This window comes from Theobroma cacao, chromosome 3, assembly GCF_000208745.1.
Source record: "Theobroma cacao cultivar B97-61/B2 chromosome 3, Criollo_cocoa_genome_V2, whole genome shotgun sequence".
Taxonomy (NCBI): Eukaryota; Viridiplantae; Streptophyta; class Magnoliopsida; order Malvales; family Malvaceae; genus Theobroma; species Theobroma cacao.
In genome coordinates, this window is record NC_030852.1 from 16,664,750 (window position 1) to 16,691,684 (window position 26,935).

Consider the following 26,935-nt stretch of genomic DNA (forward strand, 5'->3'; position numbering starts at 1 on the left):
CTATTTGCTTTATAGTATATATAAATATAATTAACTTTTACGCTATAAGAATTATGTACCGATAGTTTTATGAAAATTATTTTATAAGAAAATAGTTTATTTTATTGAATATTTTTATTATATTCAAATGGTCAAATTTTCACTTCAAATGAACGTTTTAGATATTTAATTTGTTTTTAAATCATTAAATATATATTTTCGGCTTACTTAGTACATTTTTAGCAAGTTTTGAGATTTTTGACGAAAAATTACGAAAATACCCTTGTGAGCTAAACAATAATATTTTATTACTCTTATTTGAAAATGACTTATGATTTTTTTGAAATGCGAGATTTAATAACTGTTGCTCACCGGGGAGATGAGAAAGCTTATACGAGAGCCTTGCGAGGTTTCGATCGACATTCGGGGTGAAGAATGTTTGTCGAGGCTTCGCGGCGGTTGTCACGGGCTCGATGGGGAGTTCCAGGTCATGACAGTATTGATTATTTGTGCTTGTGGCAGCTATGGTTATCGAGGATGTGAGGAGTTATTGAGTTGCATGTGGAATTCAAGGTAAAATCGGAAAGTAAGTATGCAATGTGGGTTTGCTATGTTATATTGAATTTGGTTAGTTGAAAGTTTATGGATTGCATGTTAGATTATTGTGAATAACAAGGATGAATAATGTGAATTTAGGTTAAAGATTCATTGGTTAAGGTGCTGCCCATATTGTGTACAATTGAATATATACACGGAAGTAGAGATAATGAGAAAGGTTGGCTATAGTGAGGAATTCTTGAAAATAAAGAGAACTAAGAATATGGTAAATAAAGCAGCAAATATGTGCCGAATTGTGATGACGTTTACTAAATATATTTAGTTTAATTTGCTGCTAAGAAGTGTATAAGTGAGGAAATATTGCTGTGACGGTGCACCGAAAAAGGTGACGGGTGATCGGCAAGCAAAAATTAGCTAGAGACGCACCCAAATCAGTGGCGAAGTAGCATCCCGTCATTGTGAGATGAGTAGGGGGTGTCTATTTCAAAAGTTTCGTAAATTATATAATGATATACATAGAATAAACATTGTCAGTTTTCTTTAAATGCAATTATGGATAGCATGAGTTGTTATCTCCAATAGGTAATTTCTAAATTGATTTGCAACCGGATTGTACTTGCAGTTGTGGATAGCATATGCTGGTAGAATGCTAGGCACTTGTGAATGCCATGTTCTTAGAAACGTTTTGTGTATATATATATGCTATATATGTAAAGGGTTTTAGAAATTGGGAAACAAGCTCTTTACCATAATTTATGTCAAACCGTGCCTTACTTGTTTTTGTGATGTGCATTCATGAGTAAGCTTTATGTTCACCATGCTTTGATTTAATATTTAAACCTCATGCAAAGGTTTTACATCATGAATTCTTACAAATGGATTTATAACATTGCCGTGATTTGTTTTTGAAATGGATTTAAAATAAGCTTTTGAAAACTCAATTTGGTTATAAATAGTTTTGTCAAACCGAGAGATTCGAGAGTAGATCGAATGTCACATCAAAATAGTGTGACCCTTGTGCACAAGTGAGCTCTAGCTAGAGAACCTTTGGGTCATCGATGGGCTATTAGACGTGGCTAGGCCATGGTCTGTGATATATACGCGACAAGACCATGGGTTGATATATGAGGCTAGGCCACAAGTTGATATACGTGGTTGCAATTACATGATTTCTCCAATATCGGCCAACATCGTCAAGACTACCATGGCTGTGGGAATCTGGTGGAGGAAGGCCTCTTAGATATTATTATGTGGAAGTGGGTCCACAAGGTTGATTGCTTACTCGAGAGTGATATCTTTTTGGGTTTTCAAATACGTATTCTTTTGAATGGTGAGAAATATCGATTTTTTAGTAGCTCCCTTATTTATATGATGGTTTTGTGTTTAATACCTCGAGTATGAGTTCGTTTATATGCTTGTGTATAAGCATCAACATTGTTTGATTTTATGGGAGCCTGTGCGCTTATATTAGTCCAATTTTGAGTAAAGGATATCGATGATTTCGACGGTAGAAATCCTTTAATTGTACCAGTTTAAATATTTCTTGAAATGGTTACTTTACATCACTATTCTTTGGTATATATGTAAGGCATGAAGGTTTCGTTTGATTTTAAATGGTTTATATATTCATATGTTTTTAATATTCAAATTTTATATCCCTAGCTAGTTTCCCAGCTATGCCCTGCTCACGAAGTCAATGATCACTGAGTCTGTGAGACTCACCCCCCTTATCTTCCCTTTTTTGCAGATAAGTGATCAGCTCGCGTGTATTGCCTCAATACATTTTGACTTGTTGTGACGTAGGTAGCGGCATCTCTTAGACTTCCACTCCGAGTCGCTCCGCTACATAAAGGTCATGTTTGTGTAGGATGGTCGGTTGTACTAAAATTAGTTTATCGAAATTGTATCACCGAACAACCTTGATGTCGTCTAATGGATTCTAAGTGTGATGTTTGAATGTATTTTGAAATTTGCTAGATTTGGATATTGATATCTAATTGCCGATTTTAATTAAAGTTTCTTATTCGGTTTAAGTAAACAATCATATTTATACAAGTCGGTAGAGTTTTTAATAGTCATCACAAAGCGAATGTTATAAGGAAAACTGAGTCGTTTAATATACGCATTAAAATGTTCGATTTAGTTAACAAGAATTTCAACTAAGGCTTATGTAGGATTTGGCAGGTTCTCTTGCAAGTCTCGAATGTCGGTAACGATTTGAAAAAGGGTCGTTATAGGACATATGTGGTTTGGGCTTCCAAAGCTAAATACTGAGTTGTACCTTCCTATTATATAAGTACAAAATAATCAATCATTCATGACCGAAATCTTACAACTAATTAGTCTAATGAAAACTTTTTTCAATTTAAACATCACTTACTTGCATGTTGACTATACGTTAATTGATTTTATCTTTCAATATTTCGTTCATGTTGCTGAACCTCAGAACATAAAATTCTATGATCCCTTTTACGTTTTACACGGAAACAAAAAAATGAGTCCACAAAAATCATCATCATAGTAAATTATTTCAAGAATTATGGGACATAAAGGTATTTTAAGTAAAGTTTTTATAGAATTGTACATTTACCTTGAACATCACTTTTTCCTTCTCCATTATTGGTCAAAGGAACAGGTCGTGTAAACTGATAATCTATAATAGGCACTTGATATAGACATTTAAAATCAAAGTTATATATCCCAACAGTTTGGATTGACTAATCATCCAAAATTGGTACATCATATAGATTTTCAAATTGAAAATCACATGCTCCAGCAAGGCACTCATAACAGGTTAAACCTTCATTGTTCAAATTATTATGAATAGTAGAATTACTAATAGTTTCAATAACATCAACGTTTGTTAGGACAAGAAGTTGTTCCGTACTAAACAACGAAGATTGGTCGTCAACAAAAAAGACATTATAAAACTCATCACAAAAAGCATGACTATAGTTTGAAGACTCAGTAGTTTTTTTATATTTTGTTCTTTTTTTCATACATTCATTTGACATTGTGTTGATGATTTCTCACGCAAGGGTATGTATCACAAACAAAAAAGATAACGATGAAGTAGAGTATTGTTCTCACAGAGAATTATTTTAATTCCTATTTCTTAACTATTAAAATTAATACACCCTAATTTTATCCAAATAATAAAATTAAATTAAAAAGCCAAATTATATTTAACAAACATAAAAACTAAAACTACTCTAAAATTACTCAGCAAAATTATTTTATTAAACTTGATTGACTACCAGACCTAAGATTATGATTTCCCTCAATACTTCATCTGAATAATGTCTCTCTCTCTTTTAACTTAGTGTAATGGATTAAGTTGCTAACGCAGAGTCCTAATTTATTTACAAGTCTTTATCGAGTTTCTCATAAAAATATCTCTTTCAATTAACTTACTATATGTCTGGGCAAATTAAATTGAAGAAAGATTCATTAAGTTTGTGATCTAATCCTTGCTACGTATGGCTAATAGGTGTATGTCTACCTTATATGCAAATCAAAACACCTAATCAACTAAGTACATTCGATCATATGCTATTCTATTCAAGGTTTACCTAAATTTCCTTCATTAAGGTTTAACCAAGGTTTCCATATCAATCTAATTGGTGATCAAGCAATTAAAAGCATTAAGAATAGAATAGAATAAACAACTTAAAACCATCCAAACATAAGTACAAGAGAGATAAATAATTCAAACTACGTATTGAGTTCAATCATAATTTTAGATAACTAAATTAGTTTCCCATAATGTCACAAATCATCATCAAATAAAGTTTAAACATTGAAACCAAACCAAGAAAAATTAAAAGATAACAAAAAGAATAAAGAATCTTGAGAATTGCAATCTTGATCTCAAATCTTCTTGAATCCCTTGATTTTTTCTCATATTCAATGAGACTTTTTCAATGATTTTGTGGCTGAATCTCAGTTTTAAATATGGTGTTTTGTGTCTTTAAAAATTTTTTGAAAGGTTGTTGTTATAAGGCTTTGAAGTTAGACTAATTTGAATGAAGAAATAAGTCAATTCTAACTAGAATTTCCTCATCAAACTACATCAGTTGCGACCTACCTCCATTAAGGTAGCGGCCTCAACCATTTAATTTGCAAAAATCTTGATCTCTTTAGGATTACTACAGTGCTTCAACTGTAACAAGGTTTTTGACCACTTTTGAGGCCAAAATGGACGAAGTCATAAACATGAATGTTGTAGATATTTCTCTTAACTTTCCAATGGTTTAAGAAACACTTCATTTGAAGTTCTGTAGAGAAAGTAATAGTCAAAATATCAAGACATGTGTAGTGAAAATCTATACCTCAAAATTTCTCTCTTTTCTTCCATTAAAAGTCCTTCTTCAATAAACACCTACAAAGACACAAATAAATCAATAATAACTTATCTTAAGCATATAACCATCAATTTAAATACAAGATTAACTAAGATTGGATTGACTTACCTAATTAACTAACTTAAAATAATTAGATAAAATTTAAATTAATTTGTATGCATTACTATAAAAACTAAGGCAAATTGCTATCAAAATTAAGTTCAAATAACTTTATATCATAGCGTTACCACACCCCCAAACTTAAGATTCTACTAGTCTTTGAGCAAAACATAGAAAATAATGTAACTTACAAAAAACAATTTAAATGGTGAAAACAACATAAATAAATTTTGTCTATTAGTCTTTAACTTAAGGAAAAATATAAGAATCATTCAAATTTATGTTTCAATTCTAATGTAAGCACATTCTTAAATGGATTTTTGTGTGTGTGTTAAATCTTTTACCAAGAATATCATGACATCCGGATGAGTTTATACCAACACAAAATTCAAATTAAAACTAGAATTCCATAAGTTTGCCTTTCATCTCTCTTTCCACTAATGTAAATTAGCACAAAGCTAGGTATCAATAGGACTTTATAAAGCTTCTAATGTATAGCTAGGGTCAAGATAGGATAAAGGATATAATTGCTAGGAACGGCATGATTAGACCATCAACGCAGTGAAAAAAAATTGAAAAAAAATAAAAACCATGCCTCCTACCTTTGGATCACCTTGGTTGTTTAATGCAAAGTTATGTACCACATAAAATCAGAAAAAGAGTATTCCTTTCCAAGTGATATCGTAATCAAATGGATTCCTTTCGGTGACAAAACATGAACACCTTTGGTGTGAAAGAATCCCAACCAATCAATCGCTTGGCCTCCAATGATGCAAACACGATTACAATGGATCCTTCTTAAGGAAAGAGCTTTATGCCATGGGCTTGTGCTAGCAAGTGGACAACGATTTGTCCTCTTTTCTTCTTTGATTTTCAGCAAAGAATCAAAGGAGAAGTTTTTCAAAATAAAAATAAACTTCTCGAGAGTGGCATCACTCAAGAGAAAAATCTCTTTTTTTTTTTGTTTCCTTCTTCTTTCTCCCTTCAAAAATAGTGGCTATAATGTGATATTGATATCTAGGTTTAACTTATTATAATTTGCAAAATAAGTCCTTAATATTATAAAAATTATAATATTTAATCAATACCTAATTAAACTCTTTTAATTAGGTCCTTAATAGTTAAAACTTAGAATTTGATTTAAGTCTAACTTAAATCATCACACTCTCAATTTAATCCAAATTGTAACCTTTCTGTGTGACCCATTAGGTTCCTAACATGTTGGCAATGAAATTGAATTATAATATTATTAATTAATTAATTTAATTGAATCATATTCAATTTTAAATTAACTAATTCAATTCCATATACCATGATTGGCATCTAGCAATGCATCATGGCCACCCAATTGTTAGGAGAGTCAAAAGATTCTTTGACAACCTTTCAGTGTACAGTTTTTCAATGTAATTCATTCCCTCATCTCATCATATATCCCGAAGATGATAAGAGCTTGGTGTAGTGCCTACTCTTATTGATCTCCATATTTGTTCTTGCAATTAGATCATTAGCTTTATGGAGACTTATGAAACTCATTTCATAATCTCCTAATCACCTTGGCCAAGGATTTGACTAAGCTAATGTCAACCAAGAACTAATGAAATATTTCCCCTTGAATCACTTGGGATGATGATTCCTATATGATTCTTATCTTGACCACTCATTTGCCTTCATATGCTTCATACTATACTTAAAAACATCTTGTTTTGGAATCCTTGGTTAGGCACCCATAAGGATGAAATCAAAGCATAGTACTCCACATACAAAACAACTTGGTGTCTCAAGTCTAGGGAGTAGTTACACAACTGACACATGAGAAGTATTGCATAGACGCTTGAGTGAGGTACCAAATGCGCTTCTCATGGCAAGTCATGTTCAGTGAACTCGCTCTCCCATGGCAAGCACCCACATGCTAGTTCCAAGTATCTCTATACTTCAACCTATGAGAACGATTGCTTACTTCACAAGTAAGGAACATAACATGTGCCAATCTTTGAGCATTATTGATTCCCTGTCTCAATAATACAATGATCAAGAACTTTTAGGAACAATGCTTTAATGCATAAGGATCTCATAATTGTATCCCAATACAATTCCTTTGCAAGGCATATATAGTTTCATGGGCTTTATCTACATAAGTACAACAAGTAGTTAAATTATAAACTTATGGATAAAGAACTACCTCAATGTTATTATGAATAACAAAATGACATACATGAATATCTCAAAATTGCAATTCCCATACAACCACAGATTGGCTTGTAGGGCTTATACTAACAATAATGTGGCTCAAATCACCTTAAGCACATAATTATTCTAGGACTTATATATAGAGCTCTATTTTCCTTTAACACATACACCCTTTCTTCCACATTTGAACTTTTCTTTGGTTCAACACTTTATTCTGCTATTTTTCTCTTCATTTTTTTTCTTTTTTTTCACAATTCCAATATTTTACACCCCAAAACTTATTTCTTTATATTGTTAGTAGTGGGGTAATTTGTAATATTTTGAACTTTTTTCACATCAACATCACCTTTCTACCATATGTATTTAGCTCAATATATATTTCCTAAAACAATATACATACTTTGGTGAGGGTTGCAAAATTGAAAATTTTATTTTAAGGCTAGACTTATTCTTATGTGCTTAAACAAAAAAAAAGGAAATTAGGCTCATAGGAGTATACTAAGGATAAAAATATATCAAGGTTAGCTTGAAAGGCTCAAACAGTCCTAAGATGGCCTAAATCATATCCCTAACTAAGTATTGCCTAGGATTTCGCTTCAAGAGATAATCAAACAAATTCTAAAATTTATGAAATAATCTAAAATTCACTACAATATAAACCTTCTTTAGATATTCACAATAATTCAAAACAAAAGATATAGTGTGCAAAATTGTGGAAATCACATCCTAACAATGATACTAAGCAAAAGAATTTAGCATGTGTTGTCGATTTTTGCAACAACCCCTCCTTGGTCGCTACCGGCGTCCGAGACTTTCGAGGAATTTTCATTAAGTCTCGAACAAGCCTTATTTAAAACTTTCGCTAGATTCATTAAATACATATAATCACGTGCGTAAGCGAATATATAAAAAAAATTAAACAATTGTCTACTCCATTCAAAATAATAACAATTCACGTTTATGAGTTGACAACATTTTCAACATCTTGCAATTTAGTTCCGACACACCCTAAGTAGTGGAGCGACTCGGAGCGAGGTTAGGAGATGCCTTTACCTACTCTGCGGTGGACCATATGCACCAATGGTTACACGTTAGACTGATCTCTATCTACAAAAAGGGAAAATAAGAGGGGTGTGAGTCTCATAGATTTAGTGATCATCATCGACCCCGTGAGTAGGCGAAGAGGGGAAACAAACATAAAGGTGGAATGTTTATAAACTCAAGAGTAAGTGTAGAAAATACATTCCATAAAACTGAGATTTTGTTTTTTATACCTTGCAGTTCTTAAGAATAATAATTCACAAATAAACATATGTGAAAACAGTTGTATTTAGAGTATTAGAAAATCTTTCAACCCCGACATCCAGTCATCATTAAATTCAATGACAAGTGAAAAATAAAAATTCTCAAATATAAAAAGGTGAATTAATTGATCATTAATGAATATGTACATTTCACTTGCCATTAAATAAAAATTTTCAAGTATTAATGCCATGCATAGTGAAGCAAAAATCTACAAGTAAGCATTGTCCTCGGGTAGGTTTAGTATAGACCTTAGGCTTACTATCTCAGACATCATCACCTACTCGTGGGAACTGCCCACGCCACCATATGAATCGGGGCTTCAGGTCCCCCTTTACCTACTCGTGGGAATTACCCACGTCACCAAATATAAATCGGAGCTTCAGGTCCCCCTTTACCTACTCGTGGGAACTACCCATGTCACCAAATATTAATCGGGGCTTCAGGTCTTTGCCTACTCGTGGGAACTATCCACATCACCAAATATAAATCGGGGCTTCAAGTTTCCCTTTTTACAATCAAATATCGATAATCAACAATTCTTACTTTGTGCACAAAGACCACACTTGACCTGGTGTGGTAACAGGTCCTACCTAGAGTATCTCAATCACGTTAAAATAAAATTATTGCAATTTAATACATTTGCATAACATGACAGATTAAAAGCCGTATAATCATAAAATGAATGTTGTGCATAATTTATTTCAAAGCATGGCATATTTACCAAATCGGCATGCTAAATTAAATAAATAATTTATCATCAACTTCTATGAATCAAAACTAAGGCCATTGGCCTAAACATCACACAAACTTGCAAGGTATGATTTTGAAGTGAAAGCCAGTCAAAAGTTTGTTTCCCTATATTTAAAAACATGTAGATATATATATATATATATATATATATATATTATATATATTAAANATATATATATATATATATATATATTTTATTCCTTCATGAACCTTCCAATTTATTCCAACTTGGCTCGCCCCCCCCCCTTTCCATTTTTTCTTTCCTTCTCCATTTATTCCACATGGCCGACCTCCCTTCATCAAACAAAATAAAGAGTCTTTGACTCTTTTTTTTATTGTCCACATGGGCGGCTGCCCATGTTGGTCTCTTTTTTTTTATACTATTATTATTTTACTATATTTTTATTTTATTTCTCTCATTAATTCCACTACATATCCTTCAATCTTTATGTTTTAAATTCGATCTCTTTGATGCGTCTAAAAATTTCAATTTTCATCTATCTTTCTTTCTCGATGAGTGTACGACCGAAATATAAAAATTGCACCTCAACGTGGTATTACCATAATATTTAAATATTTACTTATCCGTGTGACTTAGCAAAACACGCGTATTTCACTTTTGTCGTTCATCTTCAAAAAAGTTATTTGTATTTCTTCTCCCCACTTGGATCAACCATATGATCCTTCTTCATGACTGATTTTGATTTCGACATCCGATTAAATATGAATATTTTAATATTATTTTATTCTAAAAATTTTATCTTATCTCCTTGGTTGCCAAAGTTCCTTATTATACCTCAATTGACCTCCGAATCATCCTTTTATCTCATCAATTCTCCTTCGATAAAATATTATTATTTTCTCGCGTGCGAAATATTTTATCATAAACTATTTCTTTCATCTTTTATCACTTTTAAACATTTTAATTGACCTCAATTTGTATCCGATCAACTTTATTTATCACCATATCAAAGTATGGGGCATTTCAGTGTGAGTCTCATAGATTCAGTGATCATCATCAACCTCGTGAGCAGGTGAAAAGGGGAAACAAACATAAAGGTAGAATGTTTATAAACTCAAGAGTAAGCATAGAAAATACATTCCATAAAACTGAGAGATTTTGTTTTATACCTTGCAATTCTTAAAAATAATAATCCCCAAGTAAACATGTATGAAAACAATTGTATCTAGGATACTAGAAAATCTTTCAACCCTATCATTCAGTCAACATTAAATTCAATAACAAGTGAAAAATGAAAATTCTTAAATATAAAAAGGTGAATTAATTGATCACCAATGAATAAGTAAATTTCACTCGCCATTAAATAAATAAAAATTTTCAAGTACTAATGCCATGCATAGTGAAATAAAAATCTACAAGTGAGCATTATCCTCGGGTAGGTTTAATATAGCCTTTAGGCTTACTTTCTCAGACATCATCACCTACTCGTGGGAACTACCCACGCCACCATATATAAATCAGGGCTTCAGGTCCCCTTTTACCTACTCATGGGATCTGCCCACGCCACCCAATATAAATCGAGGCTTCAGGTCCCTTTTTTACCTACTCGTGGGAACTGCCCATGCCACCCAATATAAATCGGGGCTTCAGGTCCCCCTTTTACCTACTCGTGGGAACTGCCCACGCCACCCAATATAAATTAGGGCTTCAAGTCCCCCTTTACAATCAAATATCAATAATCAACAATTTTTACTTTGTGCACAAAGACCACACTTGACCTGGTGTGGTAACAGGTCCTACCAAGAGTATCTCAATCATGTTAAAATAAAATCATTGCAATTTAAGACATTTGCATAACATGACAGATTAAAAGCCGTATAATCATAAAATGAATGTTATACATAATTTATTTCAAAGCATGGCATACTTACCAAATCGGCATGCTAAATGAAATAAATAATTTATCATCAACTTCTATGAATCAAAACAAAGGCCATTGGCCTAAACATCACACAAACTTGCAAGGTATGATTTTGAAGTGAAAGCTAGTCAAAGATTTGTTTCCTTGTATTTAAAAGCATGTAGATATATATATATATATTTATATATATTTTTAAGAAAAATAGATTTAAATCCTTGTCACAAACACAAACAACCTAAAGATTTCTACCAACTCATGCTGTCCACAATTTTGTCAACTATCAAATATGACATATATATATATATATATTATAGGTACATAGTTTTGAAATTTAGCACCCACTCACCTCACAATAGCGGGATGCTACTTCGCTATTGGTTCGTGCGTGTATCTAGCTATTCTTTTTTTTCTTTTTTCCCTCTCTTTCTTCTCCTCTGTTGCTGCTTTTTCTCTCCTTCTTTTGTTTTTTTTTCTTTCTTCCCTCTCCTTCTTCTCCTTTGCCACTGCTCCTTCTCTCCTTCTTTTTCTTTTTCTTTTTCTTCTTTCTTCCTTTTTCTTCTTCTCCTCGTCGGCGTGCTCCCTCTCTCTTTCTTCTTTTCTTTCTCTTTCTTTTTCTTCTCCCTGAGACGCCACTCCCCCTCTCTCCTTTTCTTTCCTCTCTCCTTTCTCTCCCTCGGGTCCCCCACTCTCTTCCTTCTCTTTCCTTTTCTCTTTCTTCTTCTCTTTTCTCTTGTCTTTTCTCCCTTTTGGCAGCTTGACTTTTTTTCTTCTTTCTTATTTCTTTCTTCTCTTTTTGGCCGACCCCCCCTTTTCTTCTTCTTTTTTTTCTTCTTTCTTTTCTCTTCTCTTTCATCTTTTTCCTTTCCTTTTTCTCTTCACATGCCGGCCCCCACTTACTTTTTTTTTTGAGTGGGGCGTTACAATTTTTCACATGCAAGTATATGTATCGAACAAGTAATATAGATAGTAAGTCCAGAATCGTATCTGTAATACCTCGTACTTTGATATGGTGACTAATAAAGCTTATCGAATGCCAATTGAGGTTAATTATAATGTTTAAAAATGATGGAAGACGAAAGGAATAGTTTGGGATAAAATATTTCGCATACGAAGAAATAATAATAAAATAATAATATTTTTTTCAGAGAAGAATTTTTGAGATAAAAAGTGATTCAAAAGTCAATTGAGGCATAATAAGGTATTTTGGGTACCAATGAGACAAGAGAAAATTTTTGAAATAAAATAATATTAAAATATTAATATTTTATTCAGTATCAAAATTTTCCATGAAGAAGGAGTATATGGTTAATCTAAGTGAGGGAAAAGAAGAATGAGAAAAATTTTGGAGAAAAATGACGTTAATGGGGCCCGGTGTCTTTGTTAAGTAAAGATAATGCGAGTAAATAAATATTTTAAATATTATGGGGACACCATGTTGGAGTACAAACTTTATACTTTGTTTGTACATATGTAGAAGAAGATAATAGAAGGAAATTGGAGTTAAATGAGTGTTGGGAGGACTAAATTAAAAAAGGAAGAAACTTAGAGGGTAAAATGGTAATTTTACACAAAGTTTGGTCAAAGCTTCCGGAAGCTTTAACTCTCATCTTTATTAGTCGAAAACTGTCCTTATCCTCCTAACAAGATATTTCTTCTTCATTCTTGAAGCTTCCAACGCCATCTTCTCATTCTCCCCATGGAAAGTTAGTTTTCTTTCATTTTCTTTCCTTGTTTTCTTTTCATTTCCTTTCTTTTCTTGCTTCTTTCTTCTCCCAAGTTCTTGTGCACGAAAGTTACTACTTCTAACCCCAATTTTCAGCACATCTAAACCCTAAGAAAATAAGAAAGAAAAAGAGAGAAAGGAAGAAAAAGCTTGATTTTTTAATTCAAGCAAGGTAAGGATTTTGTGTTTTAAGTTCATGGTTGGTTAAATCCTTGGAAAAATAATGAGTGAATCATTTTGTGGCAGCTATGGTGGCCATGGGTGTGAGGGAATTATGAATTTTGTTGGGTGAAATCCAAGCCAAAACCAAGTGGTAAGCTTCATGCTATAACTTGAAGCCTATGATTGGTTTACTATGGTGAGAATAATTGTGTACAATATGTAACGTTATTGTGGTGTCATGGGTATGGTTGGAAGGCAATTATATTAATTAGAAGTTTGGAAAATAAATGAATTGTGTGGATATATGTGTTGTTAGGAAAAGCTTAAAAGGTTATGGATGTTAGTGCGTATGAATGGATATTGATGTTATGCTTGGTGGCAACATGTAAATGAGAATAGTGTTACATGTAAACTTAGAAAGTGTTTGACGGAAGTAAATTTGTAGTTGCTGCCATATGTTAGGTAATTGTTGTGGAAATGATGGTTAAACTTGATAAATATCCTTAGACAAGATTAATATATGTGTTAGAGTTATAAATAAGTTACCGTTGTCTATAATCTAAACAATTACGCAAGTAAAGGATAAAGACAACTTTGGTAAAAATGTGTCAAGATATAAGTTAGTTGACTAAGGATTCGTGATTGAAGGAAAAAAAGAAGTAGGAATGATGTACACTAAAGGTTTTGCATTTGAATTGTTGTTAGGAAATACAAAGGTAAAGTTAGAGTACTGTGGTGGTACGCTGGGGGAAATAACGAGTGACCGGCAAGTAGGAATAGCCAGATACACCTCCGAACAAATAGCGATGTAATATCCCGCTATTGTAAGGTGAGTGAACTTGCATTGAAAATATTTTGGGAAATGTATTGATATTTGGACAAAGCGTGTGAATGATTTTTATTTGATTTTTCCTTAAAGATTATGCATGGGAACAAGCCTTTATTAAAACATTTTATGTTATGAGTGTGCAATATGATGAATCCTTGTGCCTTATATGATGTTGATATAAATATATATGTTGCGTATTGATAGTTAATATTGTGTAATAAATATAACCATGCGTGTGCACGATGTGGGGGGATGCACATGCCGGTGATGACGGGGTGCAGAAGTGTGGATGATGATATTGCTTGTGCACGATGTGGGGGGATTCACACGATGATGATATTGTTTGTGCATGATGTGGGGGGATGCACACAATGATGATATTGCTTGTGCATTATGTGGGGGGATGCACACAATGATGTCATTGTTTGTGCACGATGTAAGGGGATGCACACAATGATGATATTGTTTGTGCACGATGTGGGGGGATGCACACAATGATGATATTGCTTGTGCACGATGTGGGGGGATGCACATGATGATGTCATTATTTGTGCACGATGTATGGGGATGCAAACAATGATGATATTGCTTGTGCACGATGTGGGGGGATGCACACAATGGTATTAGCTGTGCACGATGTGGGGGGATGCACACGATGACTCCGACTATGTGCGATGTGGGACTGCACATGAGCTGGGTGAGCTGATGGTGGTGTATGTGCTTATATATATATATATTTACTATACAGAGATGTTTGGAATTAATATGCGATTGCATTGACTGTTGAAACTTGAGGATTGTCAATGTGTTCAATTTAATGTGCAATGTGGCATGAGTGGATTTTCTTTGTGGTAGTGAAAACCCCTTAGATTTTATCTGGCCAGAATTTTGATGCAGCGAGAATGCCTTTTCGCTGCGGTGAAAGTCAATCTATTATGCTTGACTTGCTTGAATTATACTAAAGTTTTCACTTTTCAACTTCTTTGTTGTTCATGGGTCTTTCGTCATCAAGTCACTAAACGACAAGGATTTGAATGAGGGGTCTTTTGATAAGAAATAAGCTAAATTGCATTGTTTTTGGAACTTAAGTGCATCATGATTTCTAAACCTTCCTTAACATTTGCTTGTTCCCTTCCTATGTTCACTCACTGAGTTTATACTCACGTTTTTTTTTAAACTTCATGTTTTAGGTTTCCTGAGTCAAAGGTGATTGGATCCTAGGACGAGTTGTTCCTCCCTATCCATTGCTCGGTAGGTTTACCATGGTATTAAGTGTTAGCAACAGTGCCCAGAGTCACTCCGCTGACAGTCAAGTTCTAATTACGTGTATATGAATACTTGTTGTGAAATGCTAAGATTCATTTGTCAAACTATATATGTGTATTATGGTTGATGATGCCATTCTGAATGCATTGTTGGGTTTTATGAATTGTTTTCAAAGGAACTATATTTGAACGCTACAAATTTTGAATTTTAAAAGAGTATGGATTAATGTATAAGATTATATATATAGGCTTGCTTTAGCTTAGTGGGCTGAGCCTATTTGGCCCTTGCGCCTGTCATGGCCTGGAAGTTGGGCAGTGACAATATCCCACTAGGATTTGCTCCTAATTCTTCACTAAGTACTAAAATTATGGCAAATTAATCTTATTCAAGCAACTTGATGTTTTAGAAAATAAATTAAACCTAAATGAAAGCAACCATTAAATTAATTAACAAAAACTAAAAATTCACTTGAGAAAGGCAATATATTAAAATATAGGATTATGGGTTCATTCAACACTTCATCTGATACTAGCTTTTCTTATTATTTATCTTTCCTGGGTGGTTTTATTAACCTAGAATCCAAAGCTATGGACAAGTCTCGGTCGAGTTGCTTGTACAAATACCTAACTTAGTTAGTTCACTATATGTCTATATGAATCAATTAAATTAAGTTCATTAAGCAAGTGTCCAAATGTGGCTATGTATGGCAATTGGCGTATGTCTACCCGAATCGAGAATCCAATCACCTAAGTGACGTGAATATACACTATTCAAATTTTAGTCCAATCTAAAATCTCTTTATCGAGTTTCAATTAGATTCACAAATCAGTTAATTATTGACTAAGTAATCAAAAGCATTAAAAACAGATAAGCAAAACTACACTCATTCATGATAAATAAAAAAAGAAACTAATGTTCAAACTACATGTTGAAATCCACTACAATCCTAGAAAGATAATTTAGCTCATAATAACAAATAAAAACAACATCCAAAGAAATTTAGCCATGAATCCAAGTCAAAGAAAATAAGAAAAACACAAAAGTAGAGAAAAAAACTAATTATTGAAGCTTTATGATCTCCATTCGCTCTCAAATTCTCTTGTTTTCTTGCTTTGTTCTTGGCTCCAAATCTCCAAAATAGTTGCTTGCTGCCTCTTCCTTAAAATCTCCAAAAAAGGTCTTTTAAATAGGCTCTAAGTAACCTAATTTTCAAAATCTCGTCAACTTTTTTATTTTTGAAAAATTGCTCAGCGCTACGGCACTACTTCTTCAGCACTGAGCTCTCAGGAAAATGTGGCGTGCTTCCTTTCACCAGCGTTGTAGCCTTGTTCTCCCATTGTTGTGACAATCTATCAATTTTGAACGTGATTTTCACCTTTATCTGGTATGAACTGGGAAAAGTGAGAAACATGAAAGTTTTATTCCTATCTCTTAACTTTCTAATGGCTTAAGAATCACATCAATTGGACTTTGGGATTGAAACATAAGATCCAAATACCGCATCATGTTCAATCTATGCATACTACTGCAGTGCTTTGAATTAGACAAATATTTTGTAAAATCCGACCCTATAAATACATGTCATGACATACATGCACTGAGTAGCATGTTATTATGCTAGAAAAGCACCTAAGAAAAGACGAAACCCGATATCGTACCTAACGGTACACTTGAGTTGATTTAACCTCGAACTAGTTCAAATAGGAATTGTAGGATGAAATTTAATATTTTTATAGTCCAGGAATGACTAAAAATTATTGTTCGGAGTTTGAGGGTTCATTTTGGGTAAAATTGAAAATTTTGATATTCAAGGGCAAAATCGTCATTTTGCCACCTAAGATAATAATTTGATCATGGAGTGAAATTGTTTACCAAGATTAACTATTTGGAGTATAATTTAATGATAGGAAGTGAAAAAGTTTAATTTTGGTGATTTCTGGAGTGTAGGGGCAAAATCGTAATTTTGCCACCCACAGACAAAATTTGAGATTTTGAGAGAATTTAGATCAAATTTGACAAATTGGAGAATGGTATGAGTATAAGGGATGAAAAATATGTCTATGGGCAATTTTTCAGTTTTTTGGGCAAAGATATAATTTTTCACTTTTACGGGAGCAAAAGTGTAAATTTTAAAAATTACTCCACCGAGACTTTGGATAAGTCTGAGAATTTTATCTAAGCTATGGATATGTGGGACAAGTGTATGGTGAAAATTTGGAAACAAATGGATGAAATTTTAAAAATGGGCCAATGGGAAAGTGACACGTGGCATTTTTTTAATGATATAATATTATTTTAATGAAAAGTCAGCCCATTTAAACCCCATTTTAAGTGCTGGCCGGCCATAAGGGAGAACAAGAGAGAAAATAGAGAGGAAAGGAAGAAAAAAAGAAAAACCAAAGAGAAACAAGAAAATTCAAAGGGGAATTCGCGTTTTTCGCCCGTTTACGCGTCTAACGGTAAGATTTTTCGACTTTAGCTTGATTTCTACCTTTCCTATGCCTTTATTTCCATTTAGCATGCTTGAGGAGAGAGATCAAAAAGTGATATCAAGGGCTGGACGAAATTCTAGGGGAGAGAAATTGAAATTTTTAGGTTTTGATTTTTAGTTAAATTGATAGTTTTAGTTAGTTAAATGTGTTTAGAAATTAAATTGGGCAAGAAATCATTAAATTTTCACAATACCCACTCTTGGCTGGATGCTCAATGCTGTACAATGATGATGAATTGATTTTATTCTAAGGGAAATGAAGAGAAAATGATGAAAAACGATTAAACGTGATAGAAAAACAAAGTAGAAAATTAACCGAGTTAATGTCCCATTTTTGGCCGAATTTTCCAAGGAAGGGAGTGAGCTGATTTTGTTGTTTTTAGAAGGTTATTGGCTGATATTTAATGGTTAGAAATGTTGGAGAGAGAATGGGATGATTTAGAGCTAAAATGGAGCGCGTTAGCAATTTATCGGGCAAAGTGCCAAAAATAGGTTAATACCGCATTTAAGCCGTTTTAGGCTATTGCATTTCATACCATGCATTAGTATAGGATTTAAGTTAATTATATAGTGATTTAGCATCAATGTGATGAATTGTGTAAATTTTTGTAATGTGTCTAGGAGGAGAGCCTTCCGGAAAAGGCAAAGAAGTCGTACCCGACGAGTAGTGATCGGGGCGCTTAGAAAGCTTTTAGTTTGTACAAACGGTGAGTAAACTTATTATTATTGTAAATTATCTAGAGTTTATTTTTAAATGCCCTTTATGTATTTTATGAAATGAAAACGAGATTAAAACGGGATTTTTGATGTTTTAGGAATAAATGTGACAAATAAAAATATATTGTATTGATTATGAAATTGAGTAATTGGAGGCTGCAAATTGACTTGAAAAATATATATTTTCCTAGGAATGGCTTATGAGAAATGAGTATATGTGGCTATATTTTGTGAGTGCATTGGGAAATTTATGTAAGTTGTTTTTACTATGCAGGCTGGATAAATAAATAAAAGCCACGTTATACTGTCGAAATTTTATTAAAATTGGTGGGTTAGTCACTGCAGTGACGGGTTTCCGTGGACTGCCTATTAGAGGGGCACGGTAAACCCAGTTATATAGTTACTCCGGTTGTAGAGGCGAGGAGGGTAACTCCCGGGGTAGTATTAGAGCTCACTTCACGTCGAACCCCCACGTGAATGTGTAACTCGGCCAACGCCAAGGAACGGCTGGTTTTAAAAATAAAAATGTGTTTCACGTGTGAATATTTTAACACCCTTGGCGGACTCGGTTAGATGCCTCGGCCAAGGTATCCCCGAGGATTAGTTTTGGCTTGAGCCTTGTTTTAATAAAAGACATAAGCCTTAACAACTGTTTTGGTAAATTACAAATATTTTATGGTTTAAGAAATAAATTGAAAACATTATGAAATGGGTTGAAATTTGTTGTTTAAACTTGCCTCCATTTTACTCGCCTTTAGATATTTATGATAATGTCTGTTTACTCATTGGGATTGCAAAATCTCACCCAACTCCTTTCCACCCATTTCAGGTTCAGTATAGACTGTAGATAGCTGATCTCATCGAGGACTACCATTGGATCTGCATTTTCCAAACCGTAGGTTCACAGTCCTCTTTACTTTTGTTTATTCGGGGGCCCTCTTGTTATTGTAAATTAAATTAAATATTTTGGCTTACTGTATTTCAGTATGTATAAATTTATTTAGCTTTTACGCTATAAAAATTATTCACGTATAACTCTATAAATATTGTTTTATAAGAAAATAGAATATTTTCCTTAATATTTCTTTTATTTTCTTATTATATTCAAATAACCGTAATTTCGTTTTAAATGAAGATTTTAGACTTTTAAACTCATTTTGAATATGAATTATGTGTTTTGTACTTGTATATTACGTTTTAGCCAGTTTCGAAATTTTTTAGAAGAAAATGACCAAAATACCTCTGTATGGCGAAAATTTTATTTTGATTGTTTTTGATCTAAAATAGTATATATTCTCTAAAAACTCGATATTTAACAATGATTGCTCACAGGAAAGGAAAGAAACTGATATGTAAGCCTTGTGGGGTTCCGGTTGGCATTCCGGATAATGAGTGTCAATCGGGACGTCGCGGCGATTGTCATGGGCCTGAGGGAGGTTCCGGGTCGTGACATATTTTGACCAAGATCCAATTCGAACTAGGAAAATGGGTTAACATTAAAGTTGCAGCCCTTCATCTTATCGTTCTAGTGGTCTAAGAATCACTTTATTTGGAGTTCTTTATAGAGAGATATAGTCAAAATACCGCAATATCTACGAATGAAATCATTACCATACTTGCACGAATTTTCATCAAATTTCCTACAAAAGTAACAAAAGAAACCAGCAATAACTACTCTTAAAGTAATTTAAAACAAAATAACATAAAATTTAACTAAAATAACTTAAATTAACTACTCAACATGTAATCAAACTTAAACTAGAAAAACACCTAAAATACTACAATCCGAACCTAAAATCTCAAAGATCTAGTTACTTAAGCCTTCAAAATGTGTCAAAAATAACTTTATATAATAGAGTTATCAATATGAACCAAACAATATCCTTATTCACATAAAGCTAAAGATACAAGACAACTAGTTATCATCATGGGATAAGGAAATCATCAAAACATTTGACACAACTTTACTCTAGATTCCTAAAAAATCAAGCAAGTACGCAACAAAATTAAATATAAAACTTCCACAAAATATTTACCAATAGAAAAATAAATTCACCCCCTTAAACTTAAATTAAACATTATCCTCACTGTTAAAAAAAATAAAGGAAAAGTAAAAAATACTTCCTTGATGGTTGAATGAATCTAGAGGAGCTCTAATCCTCCTCTTTTTCCTCATCATCCTCATTGTCACTTGTAGGAGGATTTTTTTCTTGAAAAAAATAAATAAAAAGAGATTAATGTAGAAATATAAATAAAATAAAAATAATTGAAAATAAAAATAAGAGTTTTGAAAGCTTGGGTTGTCTCTCAAGAAACGCTTCTATATAATCACTAACTTGAATATGGCACTCTTTTCTACACTACTATATAAGGCTCGAGATTTTTTTTATTGACCTTGACTGCTCCGGTAAGCCCACTATAAATCTCAACAACATCATAAGGATGAATCTTTACCACCTTGAAGGTTTTCCACCAAAATGTTTTAAGATTCCATGGCAAAAGATGGAGCTGTGAATCGAAAAATATTACTCGTTGTCCAACCACAAAGTCAAGATGAATGGAAGGTGGTGGTGATTGTTTCAAGAGTTGATGCTTGCTTCATTGAAGGTGGTGGAATAGGCTTACCTTTACTGCCATTAACTAAATCCACTTTATAGCAACTATGTGTATAGGGATATTGAGTTGCATTGAATAAATTAAATACTACTTCTTCCTTTTTAATTTTGAAAGTTATTTTTCCATTCTTCACATCAATAATTACTCCAACTGTAGCTAAGAATGGTCTACCCAAAATAAGAGGAATTTCAACATCATCTTCAATCTCAAGTACAATGAAGTTCACCGGGATGTACAGATGCCCAACTTTAACTAAAACATCATCTATATCCCAATTGGGTGCCTGATTGTTTTGTTTTCTAATTGCAAGGTAACTATAATGGGTTGTATCTCCTTAAATCCAAATTTCTTGCTAGTAGACAAAGGCATTATTAAAATACTAGCACCCAAATCACACAAAGCTTTTGAAATTTTAAATGTCAAGCCTTACTCTATTATATACTTGTCATGTCATTCATGTGCTTGATAGAATGTTTGCATAAGTGAATGTATCGAAAAATCGTTAAAAATCGGTATTGTACCTAATGGTACAATTAAGTTGATTAACGCCTCGAACTAGGCCAAATAAAGATTTTACGATGTATTTGAGAGTTATTGAATCTTAGAATGTCTTATTATAATGATTCAGAATTCGAAGATTGATTTGGAGTTAATTTAGGAATTTTCATAACGTAAGGGCAAATGGTCATTTTGCCACCCAAGGGCAAAATTAGAATGTTGGATGATATTTTGACTAAATTTGATTAATTAGAGCATTATTTGAATTTGAGAAGTGAAATTTTCAATTTCGACATTTTTTCGAATATAAGGGCAAAACGGTCATTTTACGTATCCATAAGGACGTAATTAGAATTTTTAAAATTTTACACCACCATGACACTTGTCAAACCCATGAATTTCACCCATTATTTTTTTAAGTGAGAGATTATATGTGGTGGGAATGAAATGCTTAATTATTAAGTTTTAAACATGGACCAATTAAAAGGTGACAAGTGTCAAGCTTTAATGTTATTTTAATTGCCTATATAAACTCACTTAAAACCTTCACATTCACACTCTTATAGCCGGCCAAGCGAGGGAACAAAGAGAAAAAGAGAAGAACAAACCCTAGAAAGGAAAAATTCAAGAGAAATTGTTGGATTTCAAGGAATCAAGCAAGTAAAGGTAAGATTTTTTAATTTTAGCTTGTGATCTACCTTTCCCATGCATTCTTTTTCATTCTCCATGGCTGAAATTCAAGTTTTCAAGAGGGAACCTTTGCTGGCCAAATCTAGAGAGAGAACTTTTGGTGATGAATTTTGCTAGATTTCATAATATCCTAGTGTTGTTAGTCATTTTGTGATGTTTGGAAAGAAAAACAAGCAAGAAAATCACATGTTTTTCAATAACCCTCATTTGACCGAATTTTCTATAGGGCATGTTGATGATGGATTTGGTTGTAATTCATGTTATTTAGCTAGGAATTGATGAATTATGATGTTGGATATCGAAATCGGAATGAATTTCGGTTACGGTGAATTAAGTCACAATTAAGCTCATTGAGGTACTTTGGTGTACTTGGAATATTGGAAGTGTAATGAAGATATTTGGAGTTGAATTGGATGTTTCGGCTAATTAATCAAGGCATAGTGTGAGTTAGGTCGAATGCTAATTCAGTCCGATCATAATTGAACCCACGCAGAACACCGTCTTTAAGTGATTATTCGGGCAATTCTCATTCAATGTCATGCATTCATATAGAGCCTGAAATAGTTTTAGAACAATTTGGCACAAATATATTGAATTACATGTTGTGTATTATGTATAGGTGGTAAGCCTTCTGATAAGGGTAAAGATATTATGCCCAAGGACCGAGAATAGGAGTACTCCTACCACTCCAAACTCCTGCTATAGTGAGTAATCAGATGTTCATCTTACTTATCTAAAGTGGTTTATACTTGTTTTAAGATTTTAAAGAATAAGGCACTTAATTTGCAAATTATTATGTTTTACATTTTAAATGTTGGTTAAATGAATGAGATTTATAAATTATTCTGAAACTAAATGTTGATTTTTGAAATAAAGTAAGTGGAAGCTATACATTCTTATTATATATATATATATATACATGATTTGAATTGATGGCTTATGAAATTGTGGTAGCATGAATGGCTGAAATTGTGGTTTTGTGAATTATATAAATTGTTTTGTCTTACATTGATAGGTTGGATAGTACTATATTAGCCATGTTATGCTGCCGAAATTTTATTGATTTGGTGGGTTATGTATTTAGCTTACTACAGTGGGCAGGTTTTCGTGGACCAGCCTATTAGAGGGGTACGGTAAACCCTGTTATATTTTACCTTAGTATGAGAGGCGTAGAGGGTATCTCTTAAGGTAAGTTTAGAGTTCACTTCACGCCAAACCACCACGTAAGGATGAAACTCAGCCAACACCAAGGAATGGCTATATTTTAAAAGTAAAAACATGTTTTATGAGTATATGTCGTTTTAACATCCTTGGCGGACTCGGTTGGATGCTTGAGCCAAGGTGTCACCGAGTACGAGTTTTGGCACAAGCCAAGTTTTTAAGAGAATCATAAGCCTTGTTGATTATTTTGATGAAATGTAATTGTTTTATAGGAATTGAAATGAGTTTTGAATGTTATGAACTATATTATGATGGGATAATTTAATTGTCTCCATTTACTCTGCTTTAGATGTTATAGATGAATTTTTCTTACTCACTGGGTTTGTAAAAACTCACCCCTTCTTTTTATCCATTTCAGGCTCAAGACAGTTTGTAGACAACCGATTTTGTCGAAGGTTGCTTTTGGATTTGCATACTTAGAGATCGAAGGTCTACAGTCTTGTATATTTGCGGTTATTATGGGGTCCACATGTCATTGTAGAATAGTTTGTATACCTGGCTGCGTGTGCCACTATATGTATGAATTTATTTTGCTTTTACGTTACAAAAATTATTTACGCAGAGTTCTATAAATATTGTTTTATAAGAAAATAGAATATTTTATTTAATATTTTTATTTAGTTTGATTAGCCAAAATTTTATTTTAAATGGATGATTTAGATTACTAAAATTATTTTTAGATAAGAAATGTAAATTTTTCGATCGTATGTTGTATTTTCACCAGGTTTCAAAATTTTTGAGTAAAAATGACCAAAATACCCCTGTGTGGCAGAAATTACTTTTGTTTGTTTTTTATTTAAAAATAGTTTATATTCTCTTAAAACATGATATTTAGTAATTGTTGCTCACAGGAGAGACGTAAAATTGATGCAAGAGCCTTGTGAGGTTTCGGTTGATATTTCGGGTAATGAATGTCTATCGAGACATCACGAAGGTTGTCACGGGCTTGAAAGGAATACCGGGTAGTGACATTTAAACTACTAATAGTGCAAGGAATAGAAAAACTCTCTGGATCTTTAAGCTTTGATGGAAGCTTATTTTAGATTATAGCACTACACTCCTTAATAAGTGTTGCTTACTAAATTACTAAGATATTGGCTTTAAAAATTTTCTTAATTTAGCAAAGACATCATGTAAGCGCACATGGTCAACAAGTAATATAGTAGTAAGTAAGTATCGTCTCCATAGGGAATTGTATTCAAATTCTTACTAAATACTAAAATTGAGCACCCTAATCTTATCCAAGTAAATCTAAATTGAAAATTAATTAAAAACAAAACTAAAGTAAAAAGGCTAAACTAGGGAATTAAAGCTAAAAAATACTAAAGAATCGGTGAAGTAAGGCTTAGGATTGTGGAACAACTCTACTTTTCATTTGAATTTAATCTCCCTCTTTATACTTATATCAATAGGTTGATTGCTAGTGTCAAGCCCAGCTCTACAATATGTTTATTATGCCATTTTTACATAAGAATGCATGTTTGCTTACTTGGGTACCCGAAAATCGTTAAAGGATTGCAATGTACCAAATGGTACAATTAAGTTGAATTAAGCCTCGAACTAGTCCAAATAGAGATTTTAAGATGAAATTGAGAATTTTAAAACCCCAGAATGACTTAAAATGGTGATTCGGAGTTCGAGGACAGATTTGGAGTGAAATTAGAATTTTCATGACCTAGGGGTAAAATAGTCATTTTGCCACTCAAGGTTAAGATGTGAGTGTTGGATGAAAATTTTGACTAAGAATGATCATTTGGAGTATAATTTGAGTTTGAGAAGTGAAAAATTTTAATTCCAGTTTTTTTTCTAGCATAGGGGTAAAATAGTCATTTTGCCACCCCAAAGGCAAAATTGTAATTTTACACCATCCAACATTTATCCAACACATGGATTTTACCCAATATTATCATGGATAATTGAGGAAATTTAAGTGGTGGAGAGAGATTGCTTAATGGGTAAGTATGACACATGGACCAATGGAATGGTGACATGTGTCAAATTTTCATCCATTTATTATTTAGCTTAAAAATCAGCACAAAATCAGCCCATTTCTCTTCATATGGCCGGCTAGAGTAAGAACAAAGGAAGAAAAAAAGAACACAAACCCTAGGTGGAAAAATTCAAGGGGAAAGTGTAAAAATTCAAGTAATCAAGCAATCAAAGGTAAAATTTCTTGATTTTGACTTGTGATCTACCTTTCCCATGCATTATTTTGCATTTTCCATGGTTGAATCACAAGATATCATGAAGGATTCATGGCTGACCAAATTTAGAGAGAGAAGATTTGATGATTTATATGGTTAGATTTTGAGATATTTTAGTGTTTATAGTTGATTTATCATGTTTGGAAGGAAAACAAGTAAGAAAAATCACATGTTCTTCATGGATTCTTCATTGGCCGAATTTTCCATGTAGAGTGTGGATGATGTCACGACCCAAATTCCAGGTCATGATCGACGCATGGGCCTAATGGACGTAGTCCACTAAGCCCAAGCAAGCCTATTAATCTGACATGTTCATCATTCCATCATAAACTGCTAAGTCACATTTCATAACTTAGGATCAAAATAATATTAAACATTTGCCACCTCATACTGGCATACTAAACAAGTGTATATACATTATCTACAACATGTATCTTAATATTTTACATTAGGTTTGCCTATACACAACAAAAGAATACTTGACTTCCAGCGGAGGGTCTCGGACGAACGTATAACTACTGAATGCCAAGACACCTACCAAAAGATGGATACAAGTCTACAAGGACACCTCGTCCTAGTTACCGGCTACCTCGTGATCTAAAAACATGAAGTTGAAAACGGTGAGTATAAACCCAGTGAGTGAACAAGGAAGGGAACAAGCAACAACAAGGGAGAATTTAAAATCATGATGCACTTGTTTCAAAACAATGCAATTTAGTTCCATTCATATTAAAAACCCCTCATCAAGCCCTTAAATGATTAATCATTTGAAAATCATGAACCCATACATAACGAACCGTTTGAAGAATGAAAGCTTCAATGATACGCAAGCAAGTCAAATACGACAACGAATCTTCGCTGTAGCGGAAAGGCATTCTCGCTGCAACTACGCTGGGATTAAGTTATTAGTCGAATGAGGGTTTCTCAACTGGCTGAGGGTTTCTACTAAACTTCCTCATTTTAAACTTAACTTATTTAGTCCTTAATGTTGGAAGTCCATGCTCAGATATGGTAGCAAAGAAGTGAAAAATAGGGCAGCAATTGGACAAGATAGGAGCAAAACAGAAAGTTTTTCGCTGCAGCGAGATTCAATCTCGCTACAGCGAAATTGTAACCTAGAAACTGAAAGTTTCTCGCTGCAGCGAGAATGAATTTCACTGCAGCGAGATGCTACAGTGTCATTCTCGTTGCAGCAAAACTGCATTCTCGCTGCAGCAAGTTTTCAGCCAGTCTACCCCTCCAACCCCGAGAGTTTCTAGCTGCAGCGAAAATGATTCTCGCTACAGCGAGAAACAGGCACCAATGAAAAATTTGCCCTTCTTTCAAAAGAAAAAATTGCCCTGCTAAAATGTCCAAACCAACATGAAACGCATAACAAATTTCCAAAGTTTAA

General features: G+C 33.2%; 3 long non-coding RNA genes across 3 annotated transcripts in view; all 3 read left to right on the forward strand.

Moving 5' to 3' along the window:
- Positions 1 to 2,551, forward strand: part of LOC108661402 — a 5,847-nt gene extending 3,296 nt beyond the window's left edge. The window contains exons 3-4 of the long non-coding RNA XR_001927196.1: positions 502 to 565; positions 2,285 to 2,551. This is a non-coding gene — a long non-coding RNA (uncharacterized LOC108661402). The remainder of the gene's footprint in view (positions 1 to 501; positions 566 to 2,284) is intronic.
- Positions 12,979 to 15,179, forward strand: LOC108661401. The gene is made up of 4 exons (XR_001927195.1): positions 12,979 to 13,020; positions 13,095 to 13,161; positions 13,716 to 13,839; positions 15,030 to 15,179. It is a non-coding gene; the product is annotated as an uncharacterized LOC108661401 (long non-coding RNA).
- Positions 22,073 to 23,923, forward strand: LOC108661403. The gene is made up of 3 exons (XR_001927198.1): positions 22,073 to 22,093; positions 22,737 to 22,821; positions 23,697 to 23,923. It is a non-coding gene; the product is annotated as an uncharacterized LOC108661403 (long non-coding RNA).